Here is a 16,803-nt window from a genome sequence, read left to right as displayed (position 1 = left end):
CTGGAAGGGGCAGAGCTTTCAGCTTCAGCTCTGCTCCTCCTGACGTCAATCGCGGCGGATCGCCACTTCTACCCGCCCCTCTCACTCTTCCTTCACAAAGAGGGGCGGGGAGAGGCATCGATCCGTGCGGCGATTGACGTCAGGAGGGGCAGAGCTACAGCTGCAAGCTCTGCCCCTCAGCGCAGTCGTGGATGTTTGCCTGGGGAATTTGAGGGCTCTGCAGTCCTCGTTTAGCGGCGGGGATGCGGTGGATTACTTGGGAGCACTGAAGCGAACTTTAAGGTAAAATAGGCAAAAATGGTTTGCTTCCGTGTCTCTTTTGCTTTTGCTGGCGGGGGCCACAAAATATTGTATCGAGGGCCGCAAATGGCCCGCGGGCCGCGAGTTTGAGACCCCTGGGTTAGAGAGTTCAGAGAAGCTCTTTTGTATAGATAACAACTGAAGTTTCTTAAAGAGGAGCTGTTAGGTATAGGGTCTCAGAGAAAAAAAACACATATATCAGTAGCTAAATATTGGCTGTACTTACATTACATATGCATTTCACTGTCCATGTATGGATTTCACAGAATTTTTATATAGTATTTGCAGAGAATGATGCTCCTGACAGCTCATGGCAGGTTCCATGTTTGTCTGTCTCCTATGAAGCCAATTGTGATGTCATATCCTCCCTGCTTCCTGATGATTCAACTCACAAAAAAGATCCTAATGGACAACACTACTGTGCAGTGAATATTAATTAGCCATGTGGTTAGGAACAATAGCGGACTCATGCAGTATACTCTAACGGAACATGTGCCCTGTGATTTTTCAGTGCTGGCTTCTGTTACAAGCTGCTGTAACATGAGCCTGTAACTTCTGACTGAGAAAGCAGCCTTAGGGCGTGATAGGGAAATGAAGGGGAGGACCCAAGGTACTGCAGTGGGGAGAAAAGGCAGCCCCAGAATGCTTTGCAGTATCTGTTATGTGTCCTGCCGGCCTCCTTCAGAGCTTGGGAAAAACCAGCCTTGCTGTTCAGCACACATCATAGTAAGAGAGATTTTTAACTTCAGTATTGACTTTTTGGCTTCCTTCTAAACTGTTTAACACAGGAGAATAGAGGTTTAAATTAGCTTTTGCAGTCTGACAGTTACTCTTTAACTCTTCCTGTACTGTAGTGATGATTCGTAATTGCGCATAAAATTTCACGTAATTTCTTGCCAACTTTAGCAGTAAATAGCAAAGCCCCCATACATGCTATAGACACCAAAATTGCTACATAAGTTAAGGAGCATAGCGGGTACAATCCAAAAAAAGAATTTTGCAAAAATACCTTATAGTTTTTGAGAAATGTGATTTTAAAAATGCAAGTACAAAATGGTTTTAAAAACATTTCTCAAAAACTACGAGGTCTTTTAAAAAAATTATTTGCTTAATATATGTAGTAATTTTAGTAGCAATAGTATGTATGGGGGTTTGCTAATAACCTTTAAATTCGACACAAAATGGCGCGAAAGTTCGCAAAAATAACACAAAAAATAACGCGAAATCTTTAAATACTACTATTACATATGAAATTAATTACGATTTTCTCTAAAAAATTCGCATTACGATTACGATGCGTAATTGCAAATTTCAATGCAAAATTTCGGCCCACCACTGCTGTACTGGAACAATATGAGACTCTTTCCTTTGCTACTAATGTTCTATTTCTTAGCTGTACGACACATACAAATCATTATATCATAGGTTTATTTGCACTTCAGATTCCCTTTAAAGTAAGATTAAACTCCCTAAACTAAAATTGCAGTATCTACTCTTAGGTACACAAAAAAAATGTGAAAGCATTACCTGCATGTAAAAATGTTTACTTTCAATGTAGAGAGCGGTACATGTTTGCTTTAAGCTTGCCAGTTGCCACTGCTGAATAGACACATCCCCATGATAACAGCTGAGTCACTTCAGCAGGAAAGGAGGGGTGTAGAGTAAAGAGACTAGGCAGATAACTACCTAGCAATGATTAAAATTGCCTATTAGCAGAGATAAGCAAGTTTGCACTGCTCTCTACATTAAAAGTAAATGTTTTAAACACAGGGAATGCTTTCTAATGTTCTTTTATGTGCCTAAGAATAGTTACTGCAATTTTAGTTTAGGTAGTTTAATCCCACCTTAAAAGGAAAGAGATAATTTGCTGCTATGGGAAGTGATAAATGTAGCATTATCATTACCTTCCACAGCCTTGCAAGATCCCTGTCTGGAGTTCTAGCAGATAGTGTGCAAATGCCAAAAGGACATTTGAGTATTTTAGAGGGGAGGTTTCATAATTTTCATGATTCCCACCTGATAAATGGGTTAAAATCTTATTTACTGTTTTCATCTGCTGTTGATGAAAGATCAGACAATATACTCCTTAAAGGGACACTGTAGGGGGGTTGTGGGAAAATAAGTTGAACTTACCCGGGGCTTCTAATGGTCCCCCGGAGACATCGTGTGCCCGCGCAGCCACTCACCGATGCTCCTGCCTCACCTCCAGTTCACTTATGGAATTTCAGACTTTAAAGTCTGAAAACCACTGCGCCTGCGTTGCCATGTCCTCGATCCTGCTGATGTCACCAGGAGCGTACTGCGCAGACACAGACCATACTGGGCCTGCACCAGGGCCGGATTTACAGCTCAAGAGCCTGTAGGCACATGAGCTCCGGCACCCTAAACTCCGCCCATAACAGGCCACACCCATAATGTCACGCCTTCTTTTCTTAATAAAACCACAAAAGTAATACAAATGTTACCAAAGACAAGTACCACCAATACCCAGATACCAACAATACCAACAATGTGCAGATGTTACCAACAACTAAGGGAATTTTCCAAATTTAGGCTATTACTAGGAGGAGACAGTGGCCTTAGGTGGGTGAGAGAGCACAGCAGGTAGATATAAAGGGCACAGAGAGTAGTAAGTTGGAATAGGTAGGTGAAAGAATGCAGTAGGTAGGTATATAGAGAAAAGAGAGTAGTCAGTGGGGGTAGGTAGGTGGGAGAGCACAGCAATTGAGTATAGACAGCACAGAGAGGGGTCAGTGGGGGTAGGTAGGTGGGAGAATGCAGTAGGAAGGTATATAGAGCAAAGAGAGCAGTCATTGGGTGTAGGTAGGTGGGAGAGCACAGCAAGTGGGTATAGACAGCACAGAGAGGGGTCAGTGGGGGTAGGTAGGTGGAAAGATGCAGAGAGCAGTAAGTCAGGGTAGGAAAGTAGGTAGGTGGGAGGTTAGAGCAGGTAGAGGAGGCAAGTCAGCGAACGGACTTGAACTCAGAACTTCCTCTGTGCTCTAAAATATACATAACAGCATAATAACCTTTAAAGAATAATTATTTTGTTACAGCTGACACAAATCCTAAAATACATCACCAGTGTTTCTACTTCCTGCTTTCATGGAAGCAGACATTTTGTTAACATCCTGTGCTTACTAATGAGCTTATCTGCTGTGGCAGTCAGGTGGTTGTGATTAAACACAGATAATGGGGAATTACACAGGCTTAACTTTAAATACGTACAGCAGGGTGCAGGAGTTTCCCTTCTGTCCTGTGTAAGAGATCAAGTACTGAGAGGGTATTAGACAGGCTACACCCTCTACTTACATACAGGCTGCATTTCTCTCTGTCCTGGGCAAGAGTTCAGGTCCACTTTATGGCGGCAGTGGCTCCCCCAGGTGTCAGAGTGGGCGGGGCTCCAGGTGGAGGTGGGGGACCGTCAGTAAGTCCTTCTTCTGTCCAATATCACGTGCGGCGGAGGGAGACTGGGGGGGGGAGAAGTACTCGGGTGGTGGAGAAGTACTCGGGTTGTCAGTGGCAGCAGGGGCAAGAGGGAGAGACTCGTTTCAAAGGACGCTCCATGCGTCCAGCGTTGACGTCACTCAGCTGCACCCCCTGCATCCTCTCCATGGTCAAGCGCTGTAACCATGGAGAAGACGCAGGGGGCGCTGCTGGGTGACGTAAACACTGGACGCATGGAGCAAGAGAGCAGAAGTCAGCTGGGTGGAGCTTTTTGCCTACCTGCGCTCCTGCTGGATTATTCCTCCTCTCCCTTCCATCATGGCTCTGGGAATACCAGCGCAGCCAGGCAGGCTAATTTCACTGGTAAGGGAGTCCAGTCCCTCCGCATCTTCTTGTCCGCCCACGTGGTTTGCCACACTCCCAAGACTCCAGCAACAGAGAGGAACAATCGTGCCGCCTTTGCATGCAGCCTGCTGTTCACTTGCAGTGCTGCGTGCAGGCATGAATAGGGCGGCTGGTGGGCGGGGAGAGCGGCACGTAATGACAGACTGTGTGTGTGTGTGGCACTAGCTGCCCACCCCTCACCGTAGTTGCGGCCATGGCTACCGGAACATGGTGCACAGAGGAGGCGGCGAGCGGTGCTGGTATTAGTGTTGCATTTTTTAGGTTTTTAATGTGACATGATTTAACCCCGCCCTTTGCCCAATCAGGCGTCTGTAGGCACGTGCCTAGAGTGCCTTATGGTAAATCCGGCCCTGGCCTGCACAGTATGATCCTGGTGACATCAGCGGGATCGAGGACACAGCAACGCAGGCGCAGTGGTTTTCAGAGTTTAAAGTCTGAAATTCCAGAAGTGAACTGGAGGCGGGGCCGGAGCATCAGTGAGTGGCTGCGCGGGCACAGGATGTCTCCGGGGGACCATTAGAAGCCCCGGGTAAGTTCAACTCATTTTCCCCCGACCCCCTACAGTGTCCCTTTAAAACTTCTATTCATTGTTGGATTTACTAGGCACTTTTAGTTGTATATTACTAGATGGAGAGAAACAAGGAACTCTATTGCTGCTTATAGTTGCATATGATGCTATTCACCTCTTTGTGTTACTTTAGCACAGCACATCCTTCAGATACAAATATACAAATTGCAAGTATCCAGATCCCTTGGTACCTATTAGAAAGATGTTTATAACTTTAATAGATTGGAGGAGGTGCCCCAAGCGTATAAGGCTTTTGTGGACACAAATTATGACATATTTCACAAGCCTTACCCGCTTCTTCAGGTCAATATAACAGGGTCTTTTTAGAGAAATATATTGGACTAGGAGCGCCCTCTAATACAGGTGTTCCTAGTCTAGAGTGTTTCTCTTAACCAGTTGAGAACCACAGGTTTACACCCCCCAGTGACGAGGCTATTTTTTTTTAACAATTCAGACCACTGCAGCTTTAACAGCTCGCTGCAGGGCCATACAACTTAACACACAAATTAATTTTGCCACCTTTTCTTGCCACCAACAGAGCATCTGATTCCTGCTGCAACAGTTGTTGGTTTTTATTATCAATTTTATTGCTATTATTTTTTTTATAAAAATTCTTCTTTTTCTTTCCCTACCCAGCATCCCTCCCTCCCCCCGGAGAGCAAATCAGTGTGATTGGCTTTCATAGGCATCAGCCTATGAGAGGCGATCATCTTATGAGCCAATCAAGTTGACAGCTGTGACAGAGCTGTCCCTGTACATCGCCACAGGAGAGCGCAGCACTGTACAATGTAAATAAATGGTGGTTTTGCCATCTAACAGTCTGCCGGCACTGATCGTTGCCAGCAGCAAACTGTTTACTCCAGTGGATATCCGCGCGCGGGATCCCCTGCAATGCACTCCCCCAGGACTTGATGCCAATCTGCGTTAGGTGACCCTGGGGGAGCCACCTTGCGGGCCACCAATCGACATTGGGTGGTCGTAAGGTGGTTAACCTCCCTAGCGTTCTGGACGAGCTGAGCTCATCCAGAGATGCTAGAGGGCACCACTTAGGCCCCGCTGTGCCGATTTGAATAATTTTTTTTTAAACACGCAGCAAGCACTTTGCTTGCTGCGTGTCCTACCTGATCGCCGCCGCTCGCCGCTGATCCGCCGCTACCCGACGCAAAAGAGGGCCCCCGCAGCAGCCTGGCCAATCGCCACCAGGCTGTGCTTTGGGGTGGATTGGGAGTCCCTGTGACGTCACAACGCCGATGATGTCACTCCGTTCATCGCCACGGCGATGGGGGAAGCCCTAAAGGAAATCCCGTTCAAAACGAGATTTCCTTATGGGCGTGATCGCTGGCGGCGATCGGAAGGGTGGGAGGAAGTCAGCAAGGGGAGAATCATGTAGCTAGCGCTAGGCTAGCTACATGATATAAAAAAACTTGGGCGAAAAAAAACCCTCCCGCATGGCCGCGGGAATCAGAATGCCCAGCAGGTTAAAGGAACACTATAAAACCAAGTGTTCTAAAATGACATTGTACAACTAATGTCTTAGTAGCTGTGTAAACATTTTCCTACTTTCATGTTAAATATCAGAGGCAAAAGCTTTAATGCATTGTGTGTAGGATTTAGCTCTATTGGGACGAACCATTCTCAAAAGGGGTCTCTGCTTCAGTGCACAGCCAATGTTGTTTTTTGCATATCATATCAGACCAAAGAGTATTTTTCCCTGAAATAAAAAAAAAGTATGAAAAGCTGTGGTGTCACAAACAATTACAAATGCTTATAACAAATTTCATTTCCTCTGCTCTTTTCAGACACTTCAGTCAGAGACACAGGACACAGGACTTTCTCTCACACACAGGGTTAGCATATGCACTGTAAGGGAATTTCCCCCTCCCCTCATGGCTCACTCAGCGTCAGATTAGAGCAGACTGCCGTCAGTTCAGAGTGAAAGGAATTTGTTACAGTAAACTAAAAAGAGATAAGCAAATAAAATGTGTACATCACTATTTACCAGCACTTCAGGAATTCTCTCAATCCCAAATTAAAAAAAAATATTTTAATCAATAGTGTTCCTTTTAAAAAAACTTCTATTGACCCAAAGAAGTGGGTAAGACCCCTGAAATGAGTCATCATTTATATCCAATAAATGTATATCTAAAATTCCATTCCCCATCCAAGCTAAGACCACTTAGTGTTTCATATAGCTTACAAGAGCTATGTACACCCTGGGGCACCTCCTTCCACCTATTAAGATGTCTATCCCTTAGTTCTGTGCTACCGTCTGTGATTTATCCAACTTTTTTTTATTTTGATTGGAGAGCGACCGACCATCTCATAGAGAAGACTTTTTAACTATTTTTAACGTTCAGGATCTGGAGTTTGTCTGCGGAGAGCCCCTCACTCAACATATCAACTGCTACTGTTTATAACTTTGATTTCTTGGCCTTGCAACTTAATATTTTACCCATAAAAACTGAACAAAAAAAGGCACTACCACATAACATTAGTTATTTGCCCTCTCCACTGTTTACCTATAAAATGAAGGATAGTTTTCAAGATGCAGGCAATGAATCCACTGTCTGTTAGCAGTTCTGGAGCACCCACCTAGAACTAAGAAAAGGGTTGATATGGGTGGCTGGTAGGTGTTCATTTCATGGAGGCACATCTATGCATGACCACAGTCAGACTCAGATGTGACAAGAAGCAATTTTTTGTTGCCATGTAACAGCACTGTATGTCAAACGCTGACAATCATCAGTTGTAATCTATGCAAAAGAGCTTATCTGAGCTTACCCAACTTAGGTGGAAGACAATGCTGTTTTCTGATGCACTTATGCATCAAAGAAACAGTGAAAGACAATGTCAGATAAGGTTTTACTGCAGGGAAGTTCAAAGGGTCATTAGCTCTGCTCTGTTTCATAGTTTAAAATACAGAGTATAGTTTGTAAACTGCAAATATTAGAGAAAAATGCAATTAAAAAGCTATATAACTGAAAATAAAAATATGAGACTCTTTTCTTTGCTACGAATGTTCTATTAATTATCCGTACTACACATACAATTCATTATCTCGTACGTTATTTTTATTTATTTATTTATTTTTTTGCTTCAATGCCACTTTAATGAAGATAGGTCTGTCTAAAACCGCATGGTTTTAACTTGGTACCTGGAGTTCCACTTAAATAGCAAAAACAGTTTTTAATGTAACGTTATATTTCAAATACCATAAGTAATGACTGGCAGATTTATTTACCTTATTTTTTTTCTTATTGTACGTCATAATTAAAATAATATTGCTGTTCTTTTGTTATGCTTTGTGAAGTCAATATCCTAAATATTGATTGCGCTGTACGAGCCTCATTTATTCCTCTTGCTTGTTAAATCAATGACAGTATGTGCAACGATTGTTTTCCGATTTTGCATGTTGGAAAAAAAAAATTCATTATATTATTTCCGAGTAAATGAAAACATCTATTCTCCAATATATTTTTGCATGCTTGTCTGCTTGGGGGGTGGAATGCATGCCTTTTACAACTGGAGTTTATGTATGTACTCATAAGTTCTGTCAGAGCACACTGTCTAGATATTCCTTTAGCGTACATTTAGAAGGTTTGTGGGTAAATTAAAGAGGACCTGAATTCAGAACTTCCTCTCTGCTCTAAAAAGATATGCAGCAGCATAATAACCTACCTTTAAAGAAAAACATTTCTTTGTTACAGCTGATACAAATCCTACAATAAATCTCCAGTGTGTCTATTTCTTGCTTTCATGGAAGCAGACATATTGTTAACATCCTGTGCTTTCAAATTAGCTTATATGGCTTATCTGCCATGGCAGTCAGCTGACACAGAGGATAAATCAAATTACAACTTGTGATTAGACACAAATGAGGTGAAATAGACAGGCTAAACTCTCTAAATACATACAGGGTGCATTTATCTATGTTTTCCTTCTGTCCTGTGCAAGAGTTCAGGTCCACTTTAAGGAGCAAGATATTATCGATATTAAAAATATTTATCTCCCGTCTAACATTAACCTCTCCTCCCCACAGCAAACATTTACCTCCCCTATCCAAGCCTAATACTAACGTTCTCTCTCCACACCAAACACTAACTTCTCTCTCCATGCCTAATATTAACCTAACCCTTGGGGCTCAGCTTTATCATAGCCAGACCCGTTCCTATCTCCTGGCCCATACACACGGGCTAAAACTGTCACCACAACCACGTGGCATGCGTGTGTTCCGGCGACAGGTCGCCCGTGTGTATGACACGCGCGCCCCGAACCGTCGCTACTCAGAGCTGTCGCCAGGCGATTGACTTGGTCAATCGCCTGCAACAGCTGTCGCCGCAACTTCGACGCAACTTCGACGCAACTGTCGCTAGTCCGTCGTGTGTATGCGGACTAGCGACAGCAACTCCATACACAATGTATGGAGCTTCCGGCGGGGGGGAGGAACCTTCGGCGACAGCTTCCGCCAAATCTGTGTTCCTCTGTGCACAGGGTGTACGGCTGTTGCACAGAGGGACCTGGCGACGAGCTGTCACTGCTTTTTTTTTTTATGGCTCGAGCCACCGCTGTGGCTCATGTGTATGAGCCTTAACCCTCTGACCCTGCCACTATGTGTGAGCTTAAAACTTACAAGCGATCTGATCACTAACCATGGTCCCTACCGCTATACCAGTGCAGCTACAGTGTAGGCAAAGTCATAAGCATTGCATGCACTATACAGTACCCGAGTACCTATACCAAACCCCCCCCCCTCCCCGGCATACCATAGATGCAAATTCCATACGGTCTATGGCACTACTGAAGCACACCTGTGACTGTCATGCCCTAAATTCCTGCCTTGAGAGCTTTATGGTCTTTCCAACTGTGCATGGGTATCCTCCAGCTTTTCCAGCTACCACCTTCACAAAAAATGCTGGAAGGTTAAAGCTTTTCTAATTTTACCCAAACCATGAAGAGGATTCCGAGGCTGTAACTGTTCCAGGGCCCCTGGACTTGTGCTCACATGGGCCCCTTCTGCAGTTACTGCATTAGCTCCTTATTGGGGCTGTAGTAGTAATGATCACCTCTATATTTGCTTTGAATAGTGGTTTTTGTTAATCACATAGTGGCTGTGACTTGTATCATGCATTATTATATACTGTATACAGTGCTGGGGAGGAGGGACAATTGTGAAATTTGCACTGGGGTCCATAGATCTTGGACAGATGCCTGACTTTCAGGGCATAAAGGAATCTGCATATTCCAGTTACTACTCTGAAGCTGTGTATTATGACCTGCCATTTGAATCTCTGCTCTTCCTGTTCAGTAAGCCAGCAGTAGGAGACCTTGGGCAAGACTCCCTAACGCTGCTACTGCCTTTATAGTGCGCCCTAGTGGCTGCAGCTCTGGCGCTTTGAGTCTGCCAAGAGAAAAGCGCAATATAAGCAGCAGCAGCGGCCCCCTGCTGCTTCTGGGTCCCCTTGCAGCTGCATTATTTGCAGGTCTATTGATATGCCCCTGCTAGCAAGTGTTCAATGAATACATCAAGTACAGCAGAAAAAAGGAAACACTAAAGGGAAGACCCTGTCCTTGTGAGCTTACAGTCTAGAGGGTAGTGGTGAGAGACACTAGGGCACCTATTCAATAAACGTTTTAAGTTTTCTCCCAGGAGTCGTTTTCACGCCTCTTATCAACAAAACATCTTTTAACCACTTGAGGACTGCAGGGCTAAACCCCCCTAGTGACCAGGCCATTTTTAGCTAAATTGGCCACTGCAGCTTTAAGGCCAAGCTGCAGGGCCGCACAACTCAGCACACAAGTGATCCCCCCCCTCTTTTCTCCCCACCAACAGAGCTCTCTGTTGGTGGGGTCTGATCGCTCCCCCCATGTTTATTTGTTTTTAAATAAATATTATTGTTATGGGATTTTAGGAAAAAAAACTGTTTCTTTAAATTTATTCCCTCCCTCCCCACAGCCAGCCAATTATGGCGATCGGCTGTCATAGGCTTCTGCCTATGAGAGCCGATCGCTCTCTTGTCCCCCATGGGGACAGCCGTGTCACACGGCTGTCCCCAGTGTAGCACTGCTGCTCATCGCAGCGCTGCACAGTGTAAATAGACGGCGTAATCGCCGTCTAACAGTCTCCCGAGCGGCAATAGCCGCTCGGAGACTGAAGGCGGGGCGGAGCACCATGCGCGCGATCTCATGCTAAACAGAGCCCCAGGACTTTACGCCAATTGTCGTTAGGCGGTCCTGGGGCTGCCGCCGCGGCCACGCCTACTGGCGTGACGCGGGCGGCAGGAGGTTAAGCCCCTGGCATAAAGTTTGATATTACTTCTTTATCTACTTTTTAGTACTCTCATTAATTTTCCTAAAAATAATGTTAAATTCGACTTTCGAATGAAAATAGCATCAAAAATCATCTTGTAATAAGTTTGTGTGTTTTTTTGCATTTTACAATGCAAAAAATAATCCATTTAGCTAATTTTCATTGTAAAATAATACTTTTTTGCATTTACTGTGAATATTCATTAATTTTTTTCCAGTTTTGACCATTTAGTTAACCACTTAATGACAACTTGACTTATAAAAACATCCTGCTAGAGCCTCTTAACAGCTCCAGGATGTTTTAATAACTCAAACAGTGCAGCTGCCTCTGTGCTTGGGCATGTGTGCACATGCGTGCTCGTGCGTGTGCGCGCTCCCGTGCGTGTGCACGTGAAAATAGTAGGAAAAAAACACCGTAGAAGAAATACACCTTTATTCCAAATAATATACTGTCACCATACTTTGTACTAGGGACAATATTAAAATCTTGTGATAACCAGAACCAACAGGCAGATAAAATGTGTGGGTTTTATGCACAGTAGCAGTGTTTATATTAAAACTATAGAGGATGAAATTGGAGAAATAGTGTATTTTTTTCATTTCTTCCTTGTTTTTCCCTTTAAAATGCATAGAAAATAAAGTAATTACTGAAAACAAATATCAACCCCAAAAAGCCCAATTGGTGGTGAAAAGCACAAGATATAGATCATTTCATTGTGATCAGTGGTGATTAAGCTATTGGCAAATGAAAGGGATGAGCACTGAAAGGTGAAAATCGCTCTTGTCCGTTAGGGTAAAAACCGCATTGGGGTGAAGTGGTTAAAATAAAATGTATTTTGCAAATATTTTATCGAAATTGAAAATAGCATTTTCAATGCGAAAATAACATTGGTGAAAATCTGCAAGCAACACTGAAATTAGCTCCAGAGAGAAAACGTAGGAAAAAAGATTAAATAGGGGCCTAAGTGAGGAGATAAAGGAGCTAAACAATGAGGCAGTGAGCCTCAACGTCTGCATATGAAAACGTATAAGTAGGAACTGATCTACCTGGTTGGGGCTGCCATCAGGGGGTACATTAATGGGCCATGGTGGGAGTCCCAGAATTTACACTGCATGGGGAAACCAAGGTGACCCCTGACTGTACCTTACACACAGCCCACAAAGTAAATTATTATGGCTTTTGGCAGCCCTGACTCTGCTCAGTGTAAACAGGTTCCTGGTTATCCTATGAAATTGAGGTATAAATTGCATTGCAGTGAAAGGCAGAGAATATGTATAATACTGTAAGACAAAGAATCTGAGGAATATATGCAGAGATCAATAAAGTACTTGACTGAATAAAACCAATCTAAGAGGCTTGTCTATTGAAGAGAAGACATTGATGCTGACATTAATGGATCATATGGGTACATACATTTTCCCTGTTCTAGACAATATCCAGCAGAAAATTTGGAAGCTGGACATTTTACAGTACGTGATTTATAATGGCCTGAAGGTTTTATATATTACTCAGACCTTCAAGGGTGATTTACTGAAGGAGTGGTGAACCAGGGAACGAGGAAGTGAACCAGTGTTTGCTCCAAGAATCTAATCATATTCAGAGAGATTCCTGTATTATTAAATCTTCCTGAATGTCGAAAGAGAGTTTAGGCTCTTCTGTTCCTATTTCTCTTTCTCTTTGATTCTTCTTCAGGGATTAAACTTGCACATTTACAAAACTATTCCTGCATAGAGATATACATTTACATGCATGAGGATGAATGCATCCCCATTTAATCTTACTGCAGCCTTGTACAGGGTTAAGTGTCCATATGCAATTAACTTTTTCACCTGAGTTTTCTCCTAGGAGATCATTTTCATCATCTATTTAGACTAATTTGCAACTTTACAACTAAAAAACTACCAAAAAGACGGTTAAAATGTGCTATGAAAAATATTTTAAGTTTTTTCTTGCTTTCTGGTGGTGTAAAAAACAGTTTATTGACAAATTTGAAAATATCACCTAGGAGAAAACGCAGGAGAAAAAGTGAATTGCATATGGGCCAAGGTGTCCCTGCATTGGCAGATAGAGCAGCAGATTTGATCATCAGATAGATCCCTCTGTGATCGAATCTGATCAGAGAGGGATCTTTTGCTACCACACATTGCACACATAACAATAACAATAATATTTATACAGCGTTTTCTCCCTGGGGACTCATGTTGAAATCTATTGGAAATCTGTCCAGCTTCCTTCACCTGCTGCCCCCCCCCCCCCCCCCCAGGTCTCCCAAGTAATGTGTCACCTCTCCCTTTACCCCTGATGAGTGTGCAGCGTAGTTTTGGCTTAAATGTCCACTGGCATGCTTCCTCCACATCTTTCTCCACTGTTGGTCACGTGATACAGGCACCCCCCCGTGCCTGTATCACGTGACCTTGCTGCATGTACGTGACGTCAGTACATACTGTACAGAGAGGTCACGGGGATACAGGTGCTATGGTGGGAAGAGGTCTTCTTCATGATGGGAATAAGTCTTGTGGGATATAGGAGGAGGTGTGCCAGTGGCCAGTTGAGCCAAAACTATGCTGCAACACTCACCAAAAAGTGGGGTGTTGGTGTACACATGAGGGGTGTGCATGAAAAAAAGGGCACCGTGAAAATGGGCCCGGCTGGATAATGAAATGGTGCCTGTGGATAACGAAATCTGATAACAATAAATATCATTGTCAAACTTGGTGAATGCTAAATACCGTTGTTAAAACAGACGGTAATTAATGACAAAAAGATATTAACGTTAAAAATAGTTACGTAATTCAACAATACAGCTTAACCTAACCCTACTCTCACGCAGAACCCTCCCCTGATGGTGCCTAAAACTGACCACTCCCCTGGTGGTGCCTAACCCTAATCACCCCCCGATGGTGCCTAACACTAACCATCCCCCTGGTGTTGCCTAACCCTAACACCCCCGGTGGTGCCTAACCTTAACCCCCCCCCCCCCAGTTTGTGCCTAACCCTAACCACTCCCTCTGCAGAGAAACACCCTTTTCCACATAGAAACAATAACGTAAAATCTGTACATACAAACGTAATAATATGATAAAAACTATAATGTTGCAAGCTTCTGAAACGATAACATACTTCAAAAACTTGAATGTTCTAATTTTGTTAACAATGTTTATTGTGGTGTCCTTTTTTGCCGTATTAATGATAATTGCATTAAAGTCTATGGGGGTGCCCTTCTCGTCCACCCTCAGCCAGGGCCCTTTTTTCTTGCTACCTCTGGGGGGAGACTGGTCAGGGGTTTGACATGTCTGTTGGTCACTGGGAAATTGAATGTGACTATCATTTGTGTTTCCAGCATGGTTGATCGATCATTTTAATTCATTTCGGCTCGGGAAAGATGATCTGGCAGCTACATTGCTGCATTGATCTCTCGAAGATTATTATGATGGAATCTGTGGGAGATTGATGCCATAAATTGAGTAATGTATAGGCACCTTATTAGCTTGCTCTGATTGCTGGTGCTTGATGAAACTCTGTGATGTTCTTGGGTAGCTGGTAGTTCTCCCAGCAGCTTGGAATAGGAGAGAGCGTGCAACCCAAGGGAACAGTACTAGCCTATCTGCAGCTGTGGTCATGTTTTTCTTGAAAGTGTATTATTCTGTTGCGTAACTTTTAGAGCAGAGAGGAAGTTCTGAATTCTTGTCCACTTTCTATTGAAAGAGCAGGAAACAACATGGATGTACAATTTCGTTGCTTGGCAATAGTATTCGGTTGAGAAACAATTTCAGAGCTCCTTACTATGTCTGAATAGGTAGGCACAAATACAAAGAACATGGTGATGGCACAAACATTGTACTTAAAAAGTCAATTTGTGTGTAATCAAGTGTGCAAAACCACAGTACATTACACTATGAAAAGCGGTTGACTCTGCATGTCCAAAGGGGCTAGTGAGGCTATTATCAAGAAACATCTCCCATTGAATCTAATTAATTATTCTTAAAGCACTTGTGATTAAGCAACCGTGAAGAAATACATTATGAGCACGTACAGCTGAATTTTCAATGTGGCTGTTTTGTGAATGATGAAACGTATAATATATAGTATTTTAAGCTACACGTTTCACAGGTAATAATACGGAAAGGACGGCAGTCTATAAAAGTATATAATTAAGCAGTCAAAGGAAAGGTCACTAAAACTCAATTCATCAATTACCAAAATGGAGATTTCTATAAATTGTGCAATCATCATTTCTACACCATATGTTTAAAAGCTGTTGAATAAAAGCAAAGGTAAGGTCCAAACTTTTCTACAGTGCTCTATTAAGTAAGGATTAAAGAGACTCCGTAACAAAAATTGCATCCTGTTTTTTATCATCCTACACATTCCAAAAGCTATTCTAATGTGTTCTGGCTAACTGCAGCACTTTCTACTAACACAGTCTCTGTAATAAATCAATGTATCTTTCCCCTGTCAGACTTGTCGGCCTGTGTCTGGAAGGCTGCCAAGTTCTTCAGTGTTGTGGTTCTGCTATGAACTCCCCTTTATGCACACTGCCTGTGTGTTATTTGGGATTAGAGCAGCTTCTCTCTTCTCTCTCTTATCTTTTACAAGCTGGATAAATCGTCCTCTGAGCTGGCTGGGCTTTCACATACTGAGGAATTACAAACAAGGGCAAAGCTGTTTGCAGGAAGAAAAGAGCAGCCTGAAACTTCAGTGCATGGGGGAAAGAAACACACAAATGATCTCTTGAGATTCAAAAGGAAGGCTGTATACAGCCTGCTTGTGTATGGATGTATTTTCTATGTGTGGACATACTGTACATCAACCTACTTCCTGTTTTGGTGGCCATTTTGTTTGTTTACAAACAAACTTTTAAAAACTGTTTTTAACCACTTTTAATGCGGCGAGGAGCGGCGAAATTGTGACAGAGGGTAATAGGAGATGTCCCCTAACGCACTGGTATGTTTACTTTTGAGCGATTTTAACAATACAGATTCTCTTTAAAGCCACATCATTTTTAGAGATGAGCAATCAATAGTCATTCCGTATCAATTATTTTCTGTTCCAACAAACCTATTCAATGATTTAACATCTGTGTTTTTTTCTTTTTTCCTTCTTCATTTATACTAAATGTAACTTAATAATTAAAATTGCTTATATTTTTCAATATTCATTTATACATTTTTAAAGAGAACCTGAGGTGGCACAGAAATAAAAAAAAAGTATCCTATCTGAAGTAGCTCTCCTTCCTATGTCCTCACTGTTTCGCATCTCTCCATTCGACAATCGTGTTGCAGGAAGGTTTTTTCTTTTTTTGTTTTTTTAAATGGATGCAGTCCTTTCAGGCACACAACACTGCAGCGTCTCAGAGCAGAGAGCTGAGACACAGAGAGATGGGGAAAAGACACAGAGAGGGAGGAGGGACATTCCTACTGCCAGAGGTGGTGGTTTACAGGAGTGCCTATTTCTTGCAAAGGACAACCGATCCTCTACTAGTCTATCGTCAACCTAAATGTCAGTAAATTCGGAGGGTAGGGTGGCAGTGCAGAGCAGGTGGGAAAGAGTGGCGCCAGGAGAACATAGAGGCATGTCATGGAAAAAGGAACATGCCTCTGTGTCCCATCTGTCAATAAAAAAGAAAAACTCCTCAGGTACACTTTTACACTTTAAGTCAGTGTTTGCACATTGTTACATTTACCCTGATTTACCTGAGGTGACATGTTGAGACAGACATGTGAATGAACAGTGAGATGAACTGAGGCACCAGAAGAGTAAAAACAACACTAAAATA

The sequence above is a fragment of the Hyperolius riggenbachi genome, chromosome 5 (assembly GCF_040937935.1).
Source record: "Hyperolius riggenbachi isolate aHypRig1 chromosome 5, aHypRig1.pri, whole genome shotgun sequence".
Lineage (NCBI taxonomy): Eukaryota > Metazoa > Chordata > Amphibia > Anura > Hyperoliidae > Hyperolius > Hyperolius riggenbachi.
This window is presented reverse-complemented; position numbering follows the sequence as displayed.